Source organism: Astatotilapia calliptera, chromosome 3 (genome assembly GCF_964374335.1).
Source record: "Astatotilapia calliptera chromosome 3, fAstCal68.1, whole genome shotgun sequence".
NCBI classification, from domain to species: Eukaryota; Metazoa; Chordata; class Actinopteri; order Cichliformes; family Cichlidae; genus Astatotilapia; species Astatotilapia calliptera.
Window position 1 is genome coordinate 41,046,703 of NC_137424.1, and position 24,405 is coordinate 41,071,107.

At 41.5% G+C, this 24,405-nt stretch overlaps 1 long non-coding RNA gene across 1 annotated transcript; it reads left to right on the plus strand.

Moving 5' to 3' along the window:
* The first annotated feature begins 10,773 nt into the window (after positions 1 to 10,773).
* LOC145421054 (uncharacterized) lies at positions 10,774 to 18,165 on the plus strand. The gene is made up of 2 exons (XR_013902324.1): positions 10,774 to 13,423; positions 13,547 to 18,165. It is a non-coding gene; the product is annotated as an uncharacterized LOC145421054 (long non-coding RNA).
* The last annotated feature ends 6,240 nt before the right edge of the window (positions 18,166 to 24,405 follow it).

Consider the following 24,405-nt stretch of genomic DNA (forward strand, 5'->3'; position numbering starts at 1 on the left):
ACATTAAATTAGCAGCAAAGCAACAAAAATCTCACAAAAAATATGTTGTGATGTATTTTGACCAGTCGCCTGCAGCTGAGTTAGCTAACCCCAATCTGTTTAGTTTTGCTTTTGGTCCCAGATACCAGAGACAGTCCTACAGGCTGGTTGTGAGGTTAAAAGAATGACTGATTGCTGATTGGTTGTCAAGGGTTGCTGGGTGTTTCGTTGTGAAATTGCTTGCATATGCTACACCAAACACTTACTTGGGATTGCTATGGTTGCTAGCAGATTGTCACGGTTGACCACACACGGACATTGCTACAAATACTTCATCCTGCACATTTCAAAAGGTGCAAAATTTACTTTGAATATTTTTGTTGGATTTTTCACTATTGCTTTTGTGTTTGCAGACAAATTACGGCAATCTACAAGAAACCAAAGCAATTGCAAGGAGGTTTTCAATGCAGCACAGTATGCCTCTTTGCAACCAATTTCACTACCAGCAACTTCAGGAACTATTCACCCAGCTGTCAGGGAATGAGGCCTTAATGGCTCACTGCTGAGTGAAACCTCTGTTGCTGAGTGACAGGTTTAAAGGTTTCTTGTTCCCATCTTCACCTGGTCTCCATCAGTGTTACCAGTTTGGTCAAATGGGTATGTTTTTAATTTAAAGGAACACTGTTAACACTGTTAACACTGCTAACACGGCTTTGTCTGCAAAAAGCATGGTTATAATGAAATTCACAGTTTAAAATATCCAAGAAAGCAAGACAAAAAAAAAACCATCAGCAAAATGAGTCTGGGCTCTGAAGCGGCTCCCTAAATGAATAGCATTGTTAATGTGCTTGCATTGTGAGCTTTTAGTTGGAAGCAGCTTTGTTAGCAAATAGGCGACGCAGAGCTTCACTGAAATCATCAGCTGTTATGGAAACGGAAATGTGCTGTTTCAGGGCCTCCATCAGCTTTTCAGTGACAGCTTCAGCCTCACTTTTGACACTCTGAGCGAGCTGCCACTCACAGGCTGCAAAGAAAACATTGGAGGCAGAAACGCAGTTTGCTGCTGCAGCTGTTGGCACGGTCAGAACTGACTCAGTGGGGTGTAGCGACCTATGAGACACCTGTGGAAACCATCTCAGCTGCCCAACAGTACTCTAAATCCATGCTGGCAGGGATAGATGAAGATTGCAGTTTGCATTGTTTAGCCTGTATCTACCTTTCAGCACTGATGGTGCCTTTCCACATGGAAAAGCTGACAGTTATAGGCACTGCTGCCAACTGAGATGCATGAACTGAGGTTTTAATGGCAATCAGGCTCAAACTCAAAATCCAGCCAATATTTAAACGTCAACTTCTTGAAAAAAAATTTCCAGCAGCCAGGAGCTTAAAAGTGATATTTATTATAAAACTCTTTGGGCCCTTTGACACCAAGCATCAGGTAACCCTCAAGTGTTGGCACTGAAAAGGTGCTTAGATTCTCAAAGGGAAACAGTGGCAAAGCAGATGTTATCAGGACAGAAGTGTTGTTCTCACTGTGTGGCTTCAACTCACCAGAGCAGATCTGATCACTGAGGAGGAGGCAAAGATGCAAAGAGCACCGAATAAGCTTGAGAGACATAATCACACTATTTGCAAACAGCAGTAAACACAAGCAACTAATGAATATTACATCGATAACACACTGTGCCAAAACAGGTACTGTATGCTTGAGAAATTACCGGTATAACATTGATACAAAGCAATCTAGCATAGCCTTGTTAGAGCTGATTCACTTGCATTGAAATTCAAGTGTTTGGGATCGATATAAGAATAATGTCTGGAGCTTATTATGGGGCTATAGTAGTTCTTACATTCCATGCAGGGTACAAACCCTGTTTTCCAAGGAAAGAAGAACTCTCCAGATACACGTAAGGTGATTTTTTCCTCCCAAAGTTTAACTTGAATGTGTTGTTGATTGATCCTACTGTTGAACTTTCGTGGATGAAAGTGCTGAGAGAGAATCCACGAAGATAGCACCAGTTATACCCAGTTGTGAGTCGGGAGGTTATATAATATTTAACTGCTCCCTAAAACCCTCCAGATCAGCGGTCCCCAATCCCTGGGCGACGGACCGGTACCGATCCATGAGTCGTTTGGTACCGGGCCGGGAGAGTTGAGGTTCGGGTGTGAAATTTATTGTTTTTAGGGTTTTTATTGTTAACTTGGTTTCCCTGGGTTGTTTCCCGTTTTTTACTTGTGTGTCTTATTTTGAAAGAAATATTTACACGTTACCATAGCGACCAGAGAGCATTATGGGGCAGAGAGGAGGATGTTACTCTCAATGTTGTTGGAGGACACTGCTAATAAAGTTACACAGTTACACAGTGAAATCGCATTTATTATTATATTTAAAAATACCACAGTTTTTGTCTTGGTTGTATCATTTTATTTTGTTGCATTTATCCGCGACACCTTAAAGGCCGGTCCGTGAAAATATTGTCTGACATTAAACCCATCTGTGGCGTAAAAAAAGTTTGGGACCGCTGCTCCAGATCCATCGTATGTTAGTCAGTGGTATCATTTGCACCTGTTGGAGGTCATTTCAGGTGTTTACTTCAAATCTGACAGCAGTTTAAGTCATTACCTGCCCGATTGGCTTCATTATACAGTCACCTGTCATCACCACAAGTTAGCAGGCATCTCAACACCTTGGGGAATTTATTTAGAGTAATCATCTATTTAATGCTGCACGTGTCATGATTGGCTGCACTTTGTGGGTAGAGGCAGTTTAAGTGATAAACAATCGCCTTCTTTGAAAGGATGAAATTCCCATATTTGATTTTAAAGCATTCTTAACTCCTCACTGTTGGCTAATGGTAAATATTTACATGGTAACTTTATTTTACAATCCTTCAGCCAGGAAGACCACGGAGAGCTGGCATACATTTAGGAATTAAAGACAGGCATTTCATACTTTGTATATCATGCTGAAAGCCACTCCTCAGCGCACCAGTTTGAGAAGTAAAAACATTTAAAAAAAACAAACTTGGTTATTAATAAGAAGCAAATACAGTCCGGAGTGAGGTAACAGAATGGGCCATACTGCAATTAGCCACTGTTAACTTCTGTACACATGCTGCTCTGTCCTTTGAAAGCATTTTCCTCCTGTAATCACATCCAAACCTCTAAAGAGCAGGCTGACACATTTTCCTGACACCCCCTCTTTGCTGCACACACACACATGCACACACACTTGCTGCTTCGCCGAAGCACTCTGCGTGAACAGGCAGATTGCTGCGAGAACTAATGAATTGTGCTGTCAGGGAAGTAACAGATTTATTTACATCTAGAAATGGATATCTCTTCCTCCCAATCCCGGAGAGCTGGGCCGGTAGAGCTTTACGCCATAGGGGTCCTAATGGATCAGGGAAAAGTAATGAGAGAAAAAAATGGAGAAGTATCCAGGAAACAGCATGGGGCCCGGATAGCGTGCTGTTACACTGCAACGCTGAAAATTTGAGTGGAAATAAAGTAGCCGGAAGGTGGGGAGAAATAAGTTGAAGGGTATTAGTTGGAAAATCCACTTTAAGAAGTGTCATGCTGCAGACACACAAGTTTAGGCGCACACTCGAGTGTCTCGGAGGAAGGTGGAAAGCACACATGTATCTGATCTATTCTATTTAATGGTACAGAAGAAACCTGCAGACACACACACACACACACACAGCAGATTATAGAAGACTTCAAAAACAGGGAAAAGAAAGTGAGACAGCAAGGATGCAAACACACTGTTCCACAGAAACGCCACATCTCATGTAACACGCAAGCCAAGACAGAAAACGGGTAAAACTGAAGCACCAGTCGGAGCAGGGATAATCTGTTTCCTGCTCTCTCTCTCTGGAAATCGCAATTCATCTTTTGATCTCCTTCTTAAAATCCCCATCTCACTCCCGTCTTCTGTCTCATGGTGTTTAGCTGTTTGTGTGCAGTGTATGGTGTGTATTTTATGTTATTTATCTGTCTGGTCTTGCTGTTGTAGCAGTGTGGAACCCTGCTGTACCTGTTCAGCTCACTGCCGGATTTGACAGCGTATGCAATTTTCACTTTAAAAAAAAGAAAAAAAAAAGAAGCCTGTTTGTTTTGCTTTTAATCTGCGGAAGGTGCAGCTCGCTGCTAATCAGGGTGCAGCGTAGTCTGGTGTAAAATTAAACCCTTACAACACAGTGAGGAGTGTGTTTGAGAGAGCGGGAAACGATGAGCCTCTGGCAGTGTGCGAGCGTGTTCTTGGATGTTATCAGTCATGTCGGCTGCCGGCCACAGATGAGGTCATTAAGCCCTTTAGCAAGGCAGATTTCTTCCCTCCTGTCCGATGCTGTTATTAAATCTCCTTGGATGCTTGCATGCTGTGGTCAGATGTGCTTGCGCAAGCATGTGACTCTGGGTGTGCTGTTTGTGTGTGAACTGTGTTAAAGTGTGCTCATTCACTCGTGCATGCGTGTTTGTGTCAGCGTGATTGTGTGTCTGGGGAATCCCTCTCTTTGCATTCTGGCTGTATGTGTGTGTGCGTGTGTGATGCAAGGACTTTGTCTAGTTACATTTTGGTGAAGCGGCCCGGGGATTCAGAGCAGCCAATCCTGTCGTGCCGTGGCGCTTTGTGCCTGTGTGTGCGAGCGTGTGTGGGTGTTGCGTTTGTGTAAACCAGCATGGAGTCTTGCATTGTTTGCAAATGCCATAAAACACTTAGTAGGCATCCATAGAGAAAACAAATTAGCATAGATTATTTACTGCTAGCTGTGGAGTTTGCATTCATAATTTGTTGTATTTGCAGCAATTTATTGGATTTGTCTGAAAAGCTGTGTGAGGGATCATTCTGAGTGCCGCTCTGTGTGCGTCTGTGCGTGCTGTAATGTCACTATGGACGGGTAAATATAACAGCGATCATTTCACCTTCAACATTTGATTTGTATACTTGATGAAATTGTGCATTCATGCAGAGGTGAAATGACATCGCAAAAAAACGGTGTGCTATTAAAAGTTGTTATTCTGTTTGCTGTTTGTTGAACGGGTCAAATTTCCAGAGAGAAAATTCCACAGCGGAAAATCCAAAATACTAAGATGTGCCAGTGGGGTTTGCCCACGATACAGGATAGCTAACGTTTGCAATTCCAGCTGAAAAAAATGAGTAGAAGAAGGTGTTACATGTTATTTTTAGTTAAAAACAAATACTGTAGCAACATGAATAAGGTAGAAATTCAATAATACAAAAAATTTGGCTATAGAGGTTTTTTTTATGTGACGTCATGTGCACGTTTCTTGAGAGTTGTGCGTTTTGTTGGACGTGATACAACCACCGGTTACGATAGAAATAGTGCATGTGTTGGCGAGTGGTTGCTGGTGTTAAATGTTGCTAGGTGAAATAAACGTGTTTATTTTTTTCCATAAAGCTAGCTTTTGAACATGGGAGTCTCTGGCTCAACTTTGAGAAACAGCCTAAAGTGACCATTTAGGTCACTGTTTTACGCACTTGTGTGTTTTAGTGCCAATTGAGTTGGTCTTCCAGCCAAGATGGGAAGTCTGAATTTCCATCTTCCCATTTTAAATGGAACACACTGATGCACACTTGTGGTAGTTTCTATGAGTTCAGTTGATTTTATTGGCTTAAAAAGAGAGCTTTCTTTTTCTTTTTGCTTGTCAGAAACTAACTTTTGAATAAAGTGTACTGGTTACTCAGCTCAAAGAATTAGCTTTAGCATGCTATTGTTAATATTAGCTTTTAGCGCTTCCGTTGGAATAATTTGCTACTGTGAGAACTCCTCGTGTTATTAAGCATTTAGTACTTCCAGTGTTGTTTTGAATAAAGTGTACTGGTTACTCAGCTCAAAGAACTAGCTTTAGCATGCTACTGTTAATATTAGCTTTTAGCGCTTCCGTTGGAATTATTTGCTACTGTGAGAACTCCTCGTGTTATTAAGCATTTAGTGTTGTGAAGATGGATTCATTTCACTTGTATCAGGCGAAACAAAAAAGTAAAAGGTGAATCATTGAGACAATCAGCAGCCTATTCACACCCTCCCAGTCCTGACAAGCGGTCCAATCAGGAACAATAAGGGAAAACTTCAGTGTAGGTGTACCAGCTGTGCAGAGGCTTTAAATAAGAGGCATTATGTAAGCCAAGAACTATTTAGAGTTGGGCTGGATTTTCTTTTCTAGCTACAGCATGAACTTGTTATTTATTGTGCCGCAGTTTTTCCACTCCGAAGAGCTGTAAACAATACTTTAATAAGGCTTCATACAATGTCACAAACAGTGTCTCATTACAGCTTGCTGTTGGGAGAAGGAAACCAAAAAAAATGCTGGCGAGATTGAACAAACTTGGGTGGAAAGTATCACCACGAAATAAAGTGTTTTCCCCCCCCTTTGGATTCGTTTGACGAAAATCATTTTAAAGCGAGCATCTTTTCATCCTCATTAAATGGATATATCTAAATTAAATGCTGCTTGTTGTTATTACAAGATTTTGCAAGTTTAAGCAGCTGCTAATGCTGCATACTTCATTTTTAAAGAGCATGTATAAAGCTGGCATGTGTGTCCATTACAGTTCCAGCAATCGTTTGTACTTCGTTTCGAGGTACAGCTGCTGACTCTTTGTCCGTGTATAAGAAAGCTGCGCTTACGTTTGATGGCATTGTGAAGACACTTAGGCATGACTAACTTGCAGTAGGGGATGGGAGAATTAAAGATGAATTACCTCCTCAATAAGCACTAAGTGCTGTATCTACCAGAGCTGTCAGGATTAAATGAATGAATTCCAATGACTAGGCAGCAACGTAGGCAAGGGAGGGAAGGAAATGAAAGGAGGGGGGAGAAAAATGGAAGACCTGCTGATAAGAGAATAAGAATGAGATGAGGGGAGAGTGTCTAGAAAGTGACAGCAAACAGCATAAAATTCATCCTAAAAGCAAATGCTCTTTCGCTACATGTAAATATATCACCTCGTCTCCTTTCTCTGCGCTCTCATGTTCCTAGCTTTCATCTTTTTGCACCTTTCACGCTCCGGCCCTCCTCCCTTCCCTCGGCTCATTGCTTCCATCAGCGCGTCGCTTTGCTCTCATTTGCTCTCTACAACTTGTTTAGGAGAGTAGCAGTGCGTGTGTGAGTGTGTATTTGCTAAAATAATGTACGGTGGGGATATGACATTTCGCTGGGTTCCATTCTCCCTGATTTTTTCAGGCTCTCTTAGTCCAAATGCTCCATTTATTTGAGCGAGGCGCAAGAATAGCCAGACATCAAAGAGTCTATAATAACTGGGGGTATAAAAGAAAGGCAGAAAGAGAGGGAACATGGAGACGAGTGTGTGTGTTCAAGTTGACAGGAAGGAAGGAAGAATGGGATTTTTAGGATGCAACCCAGAAATCATAATGAATTCCAATCCACAATTTTACAAGATGACTGCAAAAGATATATATGTATGTGAACGAACGGGCGCAGTTTGTAGAGATGGATTTGTTTGACTGCATCATGTGTCGCATCCTGTAACTGGAAAAATATTTAGTGAAGATTAACATTTCATTGCAGTGTGGCAGTGTCCTGACAGAGGCACACGAGGAAAAAACACCAACTCCAAATGAGACCGTAATCCTTTGACACGCGGAGCCGGGGAGAGAGAAATGCATTAATGCTCGGAGAAGAGGAAAAGAAGGGGCGACAAAACTGTGGCTGGTGCTGGCGCGGCTCATTAACTGTGTGGCCTGTGTGTGTGTTTGTGCATTGGCGAGATTTCTCCTGGACCACACACCGTAATTGGATTTACCGTAACGCGTGGAACCACATGTGTGCTCATGTTTAAAGCAAAATATGTGCACACATTCAAATGCATGCGCAGTGGATGTTTTCTCACATACAAATAAAGCATCTGAAATGCCTGACTAATGAGGTGTTTGTATTTCAGATGTGTGTGCGTGTGGAATCGGACTGGTCATTGTAGAAATTCATTGCATTTTAGCTCTTTGTTGCTCTCCTACTTAGACTTGCTTTACATGCAAAGCGTTCCTCAGGCTTGCTCACTGTTTGGCATTAATCTGCCCCGTTGTTGTCAGCTGTTTACCAGCAGATGCTGACAATGGTGCGGGTTCAGCACCAAGGCCAGCTACTACCAGAAGGAGGTGAAAGACAGAGCGGGGGGGGGGGGATGCAATAGGCAACAGCTCAATAGTATTTCAACATCAGAGTGAGTCAAAATCAAAAAGCAAAGACGTTAACGTGTCACTCACAATGAAAAGTGAGTGCCGGGATTCTCTGATGGCGTTTTCACACAAAACGGGCTTAGTATGTGTGTGATTCACAAAATGCTGAAGGACTGCAGATCAAAAGAAGTATTGAGGACTGTGGATTAGAGATGTGCAGGACTTGACGGTGAAATATTGCTGGACTTGTAAGATGACACCATAAATACTATTTGGTTAAACTAAATGCTAACATTACATTGATCTACAAGACCATTTAAAACTCTTTGCGCTAACATTTCATGAAGCCATCTGCCGTTGGCTGACATGTGGATGTTTAGTACAGGGACTTACAGGACTCAGTGCAGGACTGTGAAAACTTAAGTAAACACCATGATGTTGTTGAACCACCTTTAGCAGCAATATCTTAAAGTAATTGTTTTCTATATTACTTTGTCAGTATCTCATATTATGGTGGAGGAATTTTCCCCCACTCTTCTTTGTAACGCTGCTTCAGTTCATTGAGGTTCGCAGATATCCATTTGTACACATCTCTCTTAAGGCTCCACTTCAATCAGGTTGAGGTCCAGGCCCTGACTGAAACCTTGCAACACCTTTATTTGAGAGATTTCCTGCTGTGCTTGAGATCATGGTCCTGTTGCATGACATCATTTTGGGCCAAGCTTAACTCTGGAATATTTCCATACAAAGAGGAGTTCATGGGAAGTGACTACAAGGTTCCGAAGTCCTGTGACTGCAAAAGAAGCCCAAGTCATCACCCCTCCACCACCGTGCTTCAGTTGGTATGAAGTTTTTGTTTTTCTCCAAACGTGGTGCTGTGCATCATGGCCAAACATCTAATTTTAGTCTCGTCTTTCCAAAGGTCCTTTTGTTTTTTCTTCTGAATACACTATCATGAACTTTTACCATTTAACGTGCTAACTGCAGCCTGTAGAGTCTGAGATGTAGCTCTTGGGTTTTTGCAGTTTTTCTCAGGATAGCACGGTCGGATTTTGGGGTGAATTTGCTGGAACATTCCAGTCCTGAGTAGATCAGACCATTTACACACACCTAAATGCTCTAGATTAGCAAACTGCCAAAACCTCCCTTTTTCACATGACTGTAGGTAAGCTGGATGGATGGGTAAGGCTGTATAAAGTGTAATCTACAGGACAAAACTGATGCTATAGAGCTACATTTGTAGCACAGACTCGGGCGTCTTAGGCTGGGTTCATAGCATATGACATTTGAGTTGGATAAGACACACACAGAGTGAGGTTAGCTGCTTATATGAAGACTACAGCGTCGCCCCGGCCTGCACATTAATCATTTACGATTTGAGTTATATCATCAAGAAGGAAGTGACAGGATCGAATCCTTGTCTGTGTAATGAATGTACACAAACACTGTTCCTGACTGGCAGATCAGATCCTCTGAATCACACCAAGAGGGCTTGTTTACTGATCTCCAGGCTCTTATTGGCCAGTGTCACAAACATTTTGTGAATGTTGCTGCATCATAGAAAGTCTTGAAGTGCCTCAAATATTATATCAGTTGCCATCAACAGTGATACACCGATGATCAAGCACACTAGCTTACCTTCTGTGTTAAAGACTCTCTGCTCTTGAAGAGTTTTTCCGTGAAAGACTCAGTGACACAGTACGGAGTAGGAATTCTGGGATTTGATAATTGCCTCTAATGACCCACACCTGTGTACCTCGGCACAGCTGCTCCTAATCAGCAGTTGTCTTAACAGAGTGCAGAAAAAGGAGAAGGACGGACAAAGGTGAGCATCTGCTCAACCTCGCAAACTTATTCCTCTGCAGGATTATCCCTGGAGGACATATGAAGACCGCCAAGGTGACTACACTGGCAGCACAACTCCAGTTTTGGTTTCTGTACTCTCTTGCTCTGGTGCACTCAACTTCCAAGGCCTTTGTTTGCATGCTGACAGTAAAGCCCCAAAGGGTTACCGTTTATCCCCATACATGCTTTATCCTCCAGGGTTTGCCTACTCTGCCATGAGATACAAAATATTGATTGCAATCCCCAGTTTTGAATAGAGAAAAAACACAGATTAATGACCCTCCCTCCTGCAGTTTGTCTCCAGACCATAACAAAAGTCAGCCAATGTTAATAGAACTGAAAATTCAAAACTCCGACTCACAGTTCACACGTGAGGGATAAACTTTTTTGCAAACACTCCAGAAATTGCCCATGAATCTTACAATCTCGATTGTGGCATTTGATCTCAGTCTCAGTAAGCACTTTTTCCCGTAGCATTGCCGATCCATCACGTTGTCATGGATAAAGGCCTCATTGTGCAGATTCAGTGATAACAGGGAGCAGGTTTGATAATATCGAATGATATTTTCTGCACATATCTGACACCGTGTCCCGATTCTGTACTGCAGTACAAAGTGTATCTAAACTTCCTGGAATAGGCTCATGACTACACATAGCTGGAAGTCTTGATTACCACTATTTTTTTCCATTTAGAGTCATTTCTTTTCATTTTCTGCTTTATGTGAACACCTGGAAGAAATCACTTTCCTCTAAAACCAAACAAATCATTGGATTAAATTAACAGTGTGTGCCTAACAAGATAAATGGAGACAATGATGCATGCTGCCTCTTTTTATAGCTAAACTGAATCACACACGGCTCGTTTTGAAATATATATTCAAACTTTAATGTGACTCAAAGAGCAACTTTTGCTCATTGAACCAGACCAGAATATAGAGTGCAGACTCCAAGGTTTTGGACAGTGATAGATTTTCTATTGATTGGCTTTGTCCTAGAGAACAATTGAATATAAGATTCAACACCGACAGTGGTTAAAGTGCTGAATTTCAGCTTTCTACATGTTCTTGCAGTAATTTAGGAGAATATTGTTCAGGTCCAGTGTAGGAATATCTATGGACGAGTCTAACTATAGACCCACGGCATGGCAATGAAGTTTGGACTGCTCTGAAAAGATATATATGGAACTTTTAAAAGAGCATTCGCCCCTTTTAAAATATTTTAACATAAGTACAAGCACACTTAAGCAAGTAGAACAGCCAGAGATCCAGACAGTGAGTCAAAGGCGGATCTACAGAGGGGCAAAGGGAGGCAACTGCCCCTACTGCTGCAGAGCCTTGCATCCCCAACTTTTATGTCCTTAAAATACTTGTAAAAACGAATCGTCTAAACCTACCAACCTAAAAACTGTCTTTGTTTTCTTAGAAGAGATAATGATACAATAAATAGTTATATTATATTATACATATAGGGGATGCCACCCTGCCTAGACCTTTTGCCCTTCCTTTGCCCCCCCATGTAACGTTCAAAAGGTTATATACGGGTTATATTTCTGTATAAAAGAAAGGTCTTGACACACCAAAGTCACTTTGGAGATGATAGATGAGCGGTCACAACCTGGTAGCCATCTTTAGAGCCACCAGGCAACAAGATCCTAATATTATGGCCATGCCGCAGTCTCCAACTGCTGTTTTCCCTGGTGAGACTGTAGTATAGTCAAATAATAATTGTAGTAAAATTTATTATAGAGACAAATTTAATCTTTCCTCCGAGGTAAAGGTTGCACAAGTGTTACCCTGACCAGCGAGAAGCAGTTATGAGCTGCTTGCATATATTGTTCTTCATCAGCTGCACCGCTTGCAGTTTTATTAAAGATTTTGACTGGCGCAGCCAAAAACACGTCATTTCCAATTCTGTTTAGCTGTCAGACTTTTCGGGACCGTTGAAGAGGCTCTTGTCAAGATTATTTCCAATCATGGCGAGGCATTTATTATCGGTGACCCCTTATCTGTCCCTCCCTGTCAGATAATGACAGTGCTAGAGAAAACAACGGGTTGACCTTCATCTAAACCCTCCACTGGGGAGAGTCTGACAGCCGTTATGTACGCATATGCGGCTCTTCACGGTTGTACCGCTTGTGATGGACGTTGGTTGTAATGCGAGGGAAATCACAGTGTTTAAAGCAAACATGGTGTTTTCCTTTCGGCTTTGTTACCTTTCTTTTATTCCCCGTCTCTTGTCAGCACCTGTTTTTGTTTTTGTTTTTTTTGGGGGGGGGGGGGGGGGGGGGGGATGTTTTTCTGGTGACAGTTCTCAGAGTCACGCTTTAGATTAACTGCATTTATTCATTAACAAACCCAATATTTTAAGCTGCCCGGATTCCCATTATTTTTCTCCAGGAGACTGAACTCTGTCATGCATTAATTTAATTCCCTCATGTATGAAATAATATCCTGCCTAAGTCGGCCAAGCCATTAAGGCTAGTTTTGCTGCAGCCTGATAAGTGGACGTATGAGGAACAATGATTAAACGATCTCAGCAGCCTTCCTCCCACTCTCTCATTAGGGGCTTCCCCTCGTCCTTTCCAGCACAATCACGCCAAGGACCTTTTTCACTACAGCCTTAGATTGGGATTTTCTATTGATTGTCTTGAAGAATGAAAGGACACAGCTGTCTAAGAGCAGCTCGTCATTTAAGAATCAGCAGTATTGACGGCTACAAGGTTTGTAAGAGTGTCCTGATATTTAAAACCCGCTTTTATTCCCAGGCTTCCCTTTCAAATGAAAAGCTGAGGTTATATTTCTGCAACAAAACAAAATCAACAATGCTTTGAAATATTGACTATCACTGTGGCAGCCCCTTTTACTCATTTATACACACATGTATAAATGAGAAGTGTGACCTTCAGAGAGATAAATGAACAAACACCTGCAGCTCTGATTCTTATTACAGACTGTGCAATGACTTAAAAAGTAGACAGAGCTGTTACTGCTAAGACTGCCAGTGTTTTGGAGTGTTACTTTGTACCTTTTGTGATCCTGAATAGACCACACATCTCGCAGATTCCCCTGATGAAAGAGAATAAAGTGCTACAGAAGTTTCTGAGACGCTGGGACTGCTTTCTGAATGACTAAATACTCTGTGTGCAGCTTTTAGTGACTGAAACTCCAGTTATTTGTTTAAAGCATAAACACTGTGTGTGCATTGCTCCATGACTAATACGATTACAGCCTCACTGCTGTTTTCCATTTCTATCTTTTCTTTGTATTTTGCAATGAATTGACAGTGAGGAGACATGAGGAGAGATGGGGAGTTGGGCTGATTAGAAGATGCACCAAAGATTTGAACCATGAACCTCTGCAGATATGTGCCTTGACTCCGATGCTACAAGGATGCTATGCATAGTATAGACAGTATACCTTTTTAAACTTTACAAAAAGGTATGTTTTATGGTTTTATTAGATGTTGCTCATGTGTCACCTTTACAAAAGATGTTTGTAGTGCCAAGTCAGAAAAACAAAACCAATGTGCCTTAAATCTGCATTCTATCCCACGGCCACCAGATGGCGATAGCTGTGGTTGCGAAAAGACTTCCAGTTCTATTGATGTCTATGAAGAAGCAGCTTTCTTGACTTTTGTAAACACTTTCCAGAAGAGTTCCTGGGTTCAGTCATTTCTTTCATGTTCTGTTTCATAAAAGATTAGACCTATGTTTTTTATCTTGTCATTCTTTTATTTTCTTTTGCCAATGGTAATGGCAGCAGTGCTCATCACAAAGCTTCCAAAGGGACTTCAGAAATCAGCACGTGACATCTCAGTAGCTACATCCATCTTTTACACTATCTATGCTTTACTAAATGGGGCAAATTCGCATGTCAGGGCAATCCCCAATGACCAGCTGATAGGTGTGGTTAGTTTTACAGGTGATTTACAAAAGTTGCCATGTTTTCTAAACACAGGTGCAGTCAGGTGATTTCAATATCAAGCGAAAAACCTCAGCGTTGAATATCAGAGCAAATCAGTTTGTGCATTTGAGTTACTCATGACAAAAGAACTCCCAGAGATACATATGAGAAAGAATCAGTTGTAAGAATCTCTGAATTCCCACCTTGTATGTGCAATCTTGTTACTGCATTCGCTTTGAGAATACCGGCAGTATTTCTTTAAGGTTATCAATGGTGCTATCACTTTCATTTAGTTGTTCAGACTTGATTAGATATAGGCATTCAGAGCGTTGAGACAGGGTTAGGAAAATACTGGGTTTGGAGTTGGGAGGGATCCACCTCACTGTTGCCTTTCGATTATATAGGCTGGGTTTTTGTTTGCTCATTTATGTATCTGCTCGCTTCTTCCAGAAGCAAGCAAACGAGAATGATATCAGCATTTTAACTTCTTTCTTGATCTGTTTAAGCTCATTTAACCAATAAATGCTCAGTGAAAATTTGGTTTGTGTCTACATCATTTTCTAATCCTCCTCACTTCAGTGGAACATGAGAAAAAGTGAAAATGTGAAGGTGAATTCATAAGGACTGAGGAAACGAGAGCTTCAGTGCTCAGAGACCTTGAGTGCACAGCCACTAGGCTGCTTAATAATGGCATTTTTCACCAATTCCCTTGAACATGTCTGTGTTGCAATGTCTTCTTACCCTCACTAAACACATACCGGTCTCTCACTGATGGAATATGGTTTTCCAGAAAGCGCTACATGTCCTGAAGCCCCTCTGCCTCCCTGCAGATCAGTTATTAACCTTTACCACAATTAAAACGATCAATCTTAGACGACCAGAGGCAACGCAAACCCCAGGATGGGACACCATGTGAGCAGGCACTTTGGAAACCCCATTGATCCCCCCGCCTCCCCTTCTCTCTCTTGTTTTTTTAAGGGCCGTTTATTCCACCGACTCTGAGAATGATTTACATTATCTCCTCAATTAGCAAATGAGAATGAAATCTGCTGCATTTTCTTCCTCACCCATCTTGTCCCAGCCTTCCTCCCATGGGTTATCGTCCCTGTAGGGCTAGGCCGGTGTTTGCCCCTCCTCGCTTTGGGTTTTATTCATTTTGTTTTTAATTACTTTCGATTAGATTCTTGCCTATTATTGTTGTTTATATTCTGAGGATCAGCACCGTGGATTTTCCCTCGCTGAGATGCTCGTACATCACTGTCAAACCGGCAGCCATTTTATCTCTGGCTTCTGAGTGGAAAATAAATAATGAGTTGAGGCCTTTCCTGTCCGAGTGGGAGAAATTCACCCATCAATAACGCTTCTTCCATCGTCAGGTAATGAACTTCCTGTAGAGAGGAAATTTTTCACAGAATTTAAAACAAAAATAGCTGCAATCTTTTCAGATATCATGTTGAGCTTTAAAATACTTGTAAAAATGGCATTTATATAATTTTACAGGACTTTTTTGGGGTTGTTGAGGTAAAATTCAACCTTTTAAATCTCTCGCAGCAATCGACAAACCTTCACCTCATCAGTTTTGTTTTCTTTCTCGTTCTCTTTCAGCAGAATACAAATACACAGACCCAGAGGTGTGAGAACCGAGGCTGGACCGACTCACAAACTGAGCTACTAATAATTACTCTGATGTGACATTTGCTATTTTAGCTTTAAGCTTGGCCCTCGACCTGCAAAAGTCATACCCTTGTCTCGGCTAATTTAGTCTGAGGGCGGGTACCTGGATGCAAGTCATTTACCTTTTTCTTTTTTAGTGCTCATGTTACGATGGCCCTCTCATGCATGACTGCATATCGCCATCAAAGTGATTTGAGTGGACGGCTGAAAGAGTGTAAGAGGGAGAGAGAGCAGGTGCGAGGAAGCGGTGGGAGGACATGAGAGATATCAGCGTGAGGTTTGTGACACAGAGCATTACCTCGACCGGCATCAATCTCTGAACATTTCTTTCTTGGAAAAAAAATCTAAGTTCAAGACCCTTTTTCTTAAAGATCAGGTCTGTCTTTAAAAGACAATCTTCTCAAAACGTGAACCAAATGGTAGAAAAATCCATTTATCACTGCTTCCTCAGTCTGATAATCAATACAACTTTCATACTTGTCATTGCTCATTCTGCTGTCGCGCTCTTATATGTTGTCAAATGATGGCCAAGTGGTTCACAAAGATTGTGACGACCTCCTTTAGGAACACTGAACTAATTGTATGTCTTCATCAGACTCTCGCATTGTTATGGAGGAATTTCTGCCCGCTCTTCTATGGGGCCCATTGAGGTTTGTGGCCATTTTTTATGCACAGCTCTCTACCTGCAACACTTTTTGCTTGGGAGGATTGTCTTGTTGCATGACCCAGTTTTAGCCAAGCTTTAGCTATCAGACAGAAGGCCTCACTTCTGACTCTTGAATACTTTGATATACAGAGGAGTTCATGGTCAAGCAATGACTGCAAGGTGTCCATGGCCTGTGGCTGCAAAACAGTCATCACCCATCTACCACTGTGCTTCACAGCTGATCTGATGTGTTTGTGCTGATGTGCTGTTTGTATTCCTTCAAAAGCAGCGCTGCACATGACAATCAAACATCCCCACTTTGGTCTCATCTGTCCAAATGACATGAGCAACATTTCAGACTCTAAACCTCAGTGTGTTAAAAGTTACAGAACAATTATAAACAGACTGAAGTGTATGAGCATGGCATTGTTTTGAAAACTTGCATCTTTACAAACCAAAAGACTAATGGAAAAATAAGTTTTACTTGAGCGTTGCCTTCAACTTCAGGTGAAGTTGCTAGAAGATCCACTCCTGGGTAGATCATACCATTGTGTTAACACACACCCGAATGTTCCAGATCAGCAAAGTGACAAAACTTCTGCTTTTATAGAGGTGCTCACACTTGTTAACGATCAGTTATTCAAGTGCATTTGATTAGCAGCACCTGGCTGCTACTTACCTTTGTAAGTCCAATGGAAGCAGTAAGAGTCCTGTGAAAAACACTTATTTTCAGATGACTCTACATACACGTAAATCCACATTGTTGTTATCAAGATTATTTCCCTCGATGTATCATTATCAATTTATGAATCAAATACCAACTTCATGCTCAAATGCAACTAACCTGTGAACTTTTACCCTTGAATAATTCAACAGTTACAGGCATGTCTTTGTCAAATGTGACTCCCATGGCTCTCCGCTTGGCCTGATTGGTTGAGGAATGTCAGGAATAATGCATCTATGGTGAGCTTAGACATTTCCGAGTTGTCAAAAAGGATAACTGGACCTGCTCACTAATGAGCTGCTGGGCCCAGCCAGCAATATCTTTCCCCTCCGCTGGCTGATTGGATGTCTTCACTCGTCTGCAGCCTGGGCTCTTATTATGTTCAGGTATTTATAATAATAGCCCGGCAACCACAAAGAGATGTCAAGCTTGGGCCCTAGAGAACATTGGATAGCTTATTAGCGCTATGAGCATCAGCCAGGCAGAATTCAACAAGAAATCGAAGGCAGCAACGTCGGATGAGAATTACAAAGCACGTGACTGTCTGTCAACCACGTCTTCTCTTTGCATGAGCCGAGTTCGGCTTCATCGCTTGCTGTTAGATCTGCCAGCCGAGAATTGACTTTTAAGCATTCATGCAGGTAAGTATTGGCTTTTGTGTTTAGGTTTGAAAGAGGGTCAGAACTGATTATGCTAATTTTATATTCCATTGCAGATCTGTATTGTGACTGTCTTTCCCTTTGAAAAAACCTGCAAGAGCTCAGTGTCTTGGAAACAACACTATTGATCTGCCGGTTACATTTTCATTTGCTTTAAGCATTTGTTGTGTTGTATGATTTCAGTTTCCAGCGCTTATTCAGAGCGAAAAACACAAGGACTGAAGCAATCATGGCATAAAATTACAAGGAAATGGCAGCATGGCTCTGGGGCTGGAAACACCACTTTCTTGATTGATTTGCCATTTTGGTTCAGATGGAGGTATCTATGGGTTGATTGCTTTGAAATATTGTGCAGACATTTTTGGTTCCCAGAGGATGAATCATTGTGAATTTGCATTAGACAAAGGTTCATCTGTAGCTGAACAAGTCACTAGAAAGGAGAAATGGACACATTTGTGCTTTCATATGACTGGCTTCTATGTTTTGTTTTTTTTACTTGTTTATTCAAATAATACAAATATGCAAAAATGAATGTGCACTAATGTGATTCTGATAAAGGCAAAATAACCTTGTATACATCATCTGGTCTCTCTTTTGTCTTCTCTTTCCCATCACCAGGGGTTTCTTCTGCTTGCTCATAAGAGGCCATCAGATTGTTAGGTTTACTCTGTGTTATTGCAGGGTCTATACCTTATAATAAAAAGAGCCTTGAGACTGTTGTTATGGTTTGGCACCATAATGGTCTCTAAATTTATGGCTCAGAGAAATCCAGCATGCTACAATGCTGCCGCTGTTCAACAAGCTTTTAATAATGGAAATACAGACACTCCTAAAGGACAAACAGAACCAAAAAGAGACGAGAGCCTTGGCTAAAGCAAACAAAAGAGGAAGAAGACCGTGAACCAACCACCCAATGGGCTGGATTCAGGCTTCTCCACTATTCTCTTTCTTCTCCTAGTCCTGGAAAATCAGACCAATAGAAACTAAAATCAAAAATAGCAGTGCTATGAAAACAACACTGATAAAAACATTAAAGCAATATGAGTTTAATTTGTATCATATTTTCCAGATGTGGCATTGTTTTGCAATTTATTGCTTTAAATTTATCGTGCAATTTAAAAACTGCAGTTTTTCAGGGGGTGGGAAATGACACCAATGATGTTGAGGTCGCAAAACACTCACAAAAACTCATGTATCAAATATGATAGGGTTACAGGTATCTTGTGTGCTGAAATATAACATTATGGAGGGTTAAAGCAAGCCTCAAAATGTGACGAAGTGAGGCCTTGAATGTACCGTGGAATACTATAAGTAAAAAGACAGCTTCATTAATAAAATATGTGTACTTTAATGTCTGTTGAAAACAACAACACCAGAGATGCATCACTTCAGAATTAGTATAGTGAAGCACTCCAGCCAATCTCAATGCCCAAGACCCGCACGGACAGAGATTGACAATCTTATAATGTTCTCAAGGTACAGTGACTACGTTTTTAAAGATTATTAAATAGAAAAAAAGGAATGTTGTACTTAAAAAGATCCACTGATGGTGTGTAATTATATCTTCCAACAAACTGATGTGTTCTCGTAAACTTAGAATTAATCCATTAAAATACATAGGAGTGGGCACAGTTTGTGGAAGTCCCACCATTTCAATACAGTGGCCAAAATGGACGTTGGCCTTCTTCGATGGGGTTTTATAGATGTGGTTACAGACCCACCACATACATATAAAATCTTTACTTTCAATTTAAAAATCACAAATAACTCTTTAAACCGATTTATGGCTATTTTCATCATCTTTTTCTCATTATGTCTTTCCTCCTCTGCACCAGTGCTATACAAAAACATGCATAAACATGTCTATTATTCCTGATATGGTTGTAACTACTTATTGTCAGCAGATTAGACATGCGACCCTCCTATCTCTGGACAACGATCTGGCTAAACAACATCAATTGCTGTTTATCAGTCAACATCATACCAGCTAATGTCAGGCTGAAGTATCCTAAAAATCTCACTTTTCCTCTGACAAATAGTTTGAATGTATCCTCATATCATACAAGAGCTTATTCACTAAGTGTCCAACATTGTTAGACTCAGACTTTCCTTTCAGATAAACTGTCACTAATGCTGGCTAACAGCAGCTAACCGCGGCTAACGGCTGCTAACAGTGGCTAACAGCTGCTAACAGCGGCTAACAGCAACAAAAACAGAGCGCTTACCAACAGGAACGTTCAGGATATCCTCAAGAACTCACCTCAGTATGACTGATAATGAACAGAAGTGAGCTCCACTGACTCATCGACTCATCACAAAGTTTTACAGCCTCCTCCAAAGCAAATACATGGTGGGCACATGCAGTATTGGCAGCTGAGGTAAACAGCAGACTGACAGCCTACACTCACTACAAATGAAGAGCGGTCACCGTAGCTCCGATTATGCATTTGAATTAGGAGAGGTAAGAAAACAGAACTCATTTGACTGCAGTCTGCACTCTACTGACATCTAATGGTGAGATTTCACTCACTGTACCTTTTAAACAAACTCAGGCATTTTAATATCTAAAAACAATTGCAATCACCAATAAACAAGTCCTTGTAAAACATAATAAAAATAGCATAATACACATATCTTTACAAAAACAAATCTCATCTCACAGTATTAGATGTTATCAGATCAACCATTTCTTCCCTAGGACCAGTTACCAGGCAACCAGTGGATATGTTGTGTCCCAAATAGATCTTACACACTAATTCTAAGGAGGTTTTCAGTAGTTAGTGTGGTCACACTGGAAACAAAAGACAAGAAAGTGTACTCCCAACGGCGTGTAATGACTACAACATTGTGTGTGTGTGTGTGTGTGTGTGTGTGTGTGTGTGTGTGTGTCCTTTCGCGCTGTTAAATGGATAATATTCTTCATTAATGCATAGCACAAGAGAACAGAGGAGCTGCTCTCAGCCAGAAAACAAATCATACTAATTGTTGATGTCGGTGGAAACAGTTCCAGGAAAACCAAAATAAATAAATGAACAAAAAAAATAAAATAAAAGCATTTTTGATCAAACATTTTGTTGTCTTTGCTTGCATTAATTGGCGCTTTGCAAAGTTCCAGTATTGCATTATTCATCAGCACAGAGTAATACGAAGATGAGTTTATATTACCGCATGGAATAACTATGAAGTATTGAATTGTGGAATAATAGAAGGAGCTTAATCATTTTTATTCCTTTTAAGCGTGCACGCACAGAGTAGTGTAAGCATATTTCTCCACCTCACTGGGTCTCCGCCACCGCTGTCATCGTTCATGTCTGCTGTGCTCCAAGCTGCTGCTGAGTAGATATGTGTTGGTGACTCATGGATGCTGTCACGCATTGTCCTTTTTGTCCCCTCCTCTCTCCCCCAACATGTCTGGCAGGAATGAGCAGGACTATTCAACTCTGTAGATGTCACCAAGCGAATGACACACACACACACGGAAATCCAGCAGGGTGGTAGACTCCTCGGTCCTGATAGTGGCATATATTTATATAAATCACCTATATTTAATTTCATTTTTCTATATACTCAGATTTCAGCTTGTATTTGCTGAGCATAATGGAAAAACGAGAACTGGAATATGGGAAATTGCCAGGGCAATGAATTCCTAATATGAATGATGATTAAAAACGCATTGAGCTCAGTCCAATCACCAGTCTGCTGCTTTCTAATAACATGATATTATAAGACTATCATGAAGTTCTCATCTGCTTTGTTCACAGTTATTATCTCCGTTGAGAGTGCGAGAAGTAGCATCATGTTTGTGGCGGGAATATCCTAATTGTGTTTCAACAAGATTGATTTGATCTGCCCTTTAGTTCGTGACACAACATTTAAATGGAGCATTTAATCTCCCGTCTTTGTGCCCTCTCATTTGAGCATTTCGGCGCGCACACACACAGAGGTGCACACATGGTTGTGCTCGCGTATGCACAAACCAGCCACACCAAGCTAAGAGAGAGGCAGCTGGAACTTGTTAATTGCGGGCGCTAAATTCAAACGCTGTCGTTATCTTGGTTGGCAGAGGCATAAATATTAATATATCATAAAGAGCCACAAAAAGCTCGCCCAGCCTCATTTGGATCCATATATATGCAGCTGTTAGTGTCTACTGGCGAGAAAGAGACCATCGGTTATTGAAGAAAGGGGTAGGGGGAGTTAGAGAAGGCTGTCATAGAAGGAGCCTTGGCAAAGATGGCAGGAAATGACTTGCTCTCGAAACGGAGCCACTGAAGGGAAGCGAGCAGTGAAGGAGGAGGATGCTGGGAAATGGGAGCTAACAGTGTCATCCAGGGGCTCAAAAAACACAAAATCTAAATCGTGATTCAAACTGAAGTGGAGGCCTGCTGAAAAGAGAACGTGCAAAAACATCTGCTTTGCAAAAGTTTCCACTTGATCGATGCACGTGCACTTCTGCCTTGCTTTACTTCCTCTGTAGAGATTCATATGGCTTCACACATAAACACACAGACACACACTTGACCCGTCCTTGGCACTCAGCTGTCCCGGGCGCACCAGACGGCAGAAGTGCTGTTGCACTGCACTGCTGTGCTTGCTGTTCCTCTATCTGCCCGGCCTGGTGCCCGCCTGCGACTGCTGAGCAGAGCGGAGATGGCAGGTGTTGAAAGAGTTCCACCTGAAGGCATTTTATCACTCCCGAACGCTGCCGCTCCCCAGCTGCTCGCCACGCTGCTTAATCAACGCAGACGCCACAAAGTTAAGAGAAAGATAGGCGCTTTGGGTAAAAACAATAGCTCTCGTCTGGATGCGTGCGAGAGGAAAAAGGGGAGGAGGGGTGCGAGGGAGTAAGGGGGGGTATTTGATGAAGGACAACACTGGTCCCGTCTCCAAATAAACACAAACATAATTAGCCATCAGCAGGCTCATTAGTCTTACCGGACAATACAAACATGTTGGGAAAACCAGCACAAAACCAGGTGACTGGGGCAAAGCATGAACGGTTATATTCGCTCCTAGAAAACGCTCAGGTTTTGAAAACACAACTGTAAGGTAACAGTGACTAATTAGCCTAGCTGCAGTCACTTTATGAGCTAATTGGTGGCGGGTGAGTGGGAGGACTGGATTACTTTCGCTGGCGTATGTCAGAGCGAAGCCCATTTCTTTGACATGTGAATAGGCTGTGGGAAATGGAGACAAATTATTCCAGCATTATTGATTGACTGACCAAATGAGATGGAAAAGCAGACAGAATGAAAAAGTGAGTGGGAGTTTGTAAAAAATAGGCAAGAGTGGAGGAGGTGGTACAGAGGAACGGGTGGAAGGTCAGAGAGTGTATCTAAAGGGCTATAAAAGTTCAGTTTTTAACTTAAAGTATTTGAACCATAAAGAAAAAGTTGGACTTGGTTTCATAATTCTAAAAACAAAACTGTGATTTGCTTGACTTAAATGAATAATAAAAACATGAAAACAACAAACTGTGATGACTGGAGTTAATTTATATGACGTTTGATTAAAAATACTTCATTGGCTTCCATAATTCAGATTAAATCAGAACATCAATAAATATTCATTTGTATCAGGGCAAATTAAGTTTTACAGTACTGCGCAAAAGTCTTCAGTAACCCTGCATCTCTTTTTAATATTTTTCCTTAGGATAAAGGGAACCAAGAGCAGCAATTTGTTGAAACGTGCAACCATGCAACAAGGTAAAAGCTCAGTTTGTACAGTTCTAACCAGCTTAAAAGTCAATATTTGGTATGACCAACTTTATTCTTTTTTTTTTTTAATCTTTTTTTGTCGCCTGTCCCGTTTGCTTCTTTTGCCATCAGAATAATTGTCTAAAGGCCAACAAAGATGCCCAATGGATTTACTTTACCAAATGGACCGTCCTGGCCTTGCCGTATTGGTCCATTTGATTGACTTTTGTTTTTATTGTTTATTTTATTTTATTTTCACTTGCTAAACACGGGATAGACATGACGGGGGCAAAGAAAGAGAGGTAGGGAAAGAAAAACAGTGGGGAAGAGGAACAGTGCTAAGGGGCACAAAACAAAAACAAAAACAAACAAACAAAAAATACATACATATATGTGTGTGTGTGTATGTATATATATATATATATATATATATATATATATATATATATATATATATATATATATATATATATATATATATATATATATCAATCACCTGGATCACCTATTGAGAAAGAAAAAAGAGAAAACAAGCAAAAAAAGAGAGCAATATAATAAACAGCATCATCGCGATAATCTATGTGTATATAAACAGTAAATACTAAATATTGGATACTATTGTGCAGCACGTAGAAGCACCAGAAGTGAGCCGGTGCGTACCTGAGCGCCCAGCCCCGGACACCAAGAACCACCAATGCACCGATGTCTGAGGGCGTCTGCCACTGGCAGGGGGAGTGGTGGGGGAGATAGGCCTCCATACCTTGGAGGGCCTGAGATGTCCCCAGAGAGGTGGCGTCTGATACCCGACCTGACATATAGACACAGACATACAGGCACACACAGATGCTCACATATGCAATTACTCAACACTCACCCATCGTGGAGACAGACATAAGTAGACACTTTACACACACAATCACACTCCCCAAGCGTACTCTAAGCCCCGGGTCTAGGTACCCTTGCCCCTGGAGGGGGAAACTGCACCGGGCAAGCAGACTGCCCCGACTCCGCAGCAGCAGGGAGGCCCCACACTCCAGACCCCAATCGGACGGCCAACTCCTCCTCCCAGCCCCTCCGCCCCAATGGGTAACAGAGAACAGGGGTGTGTGAAGACTCCA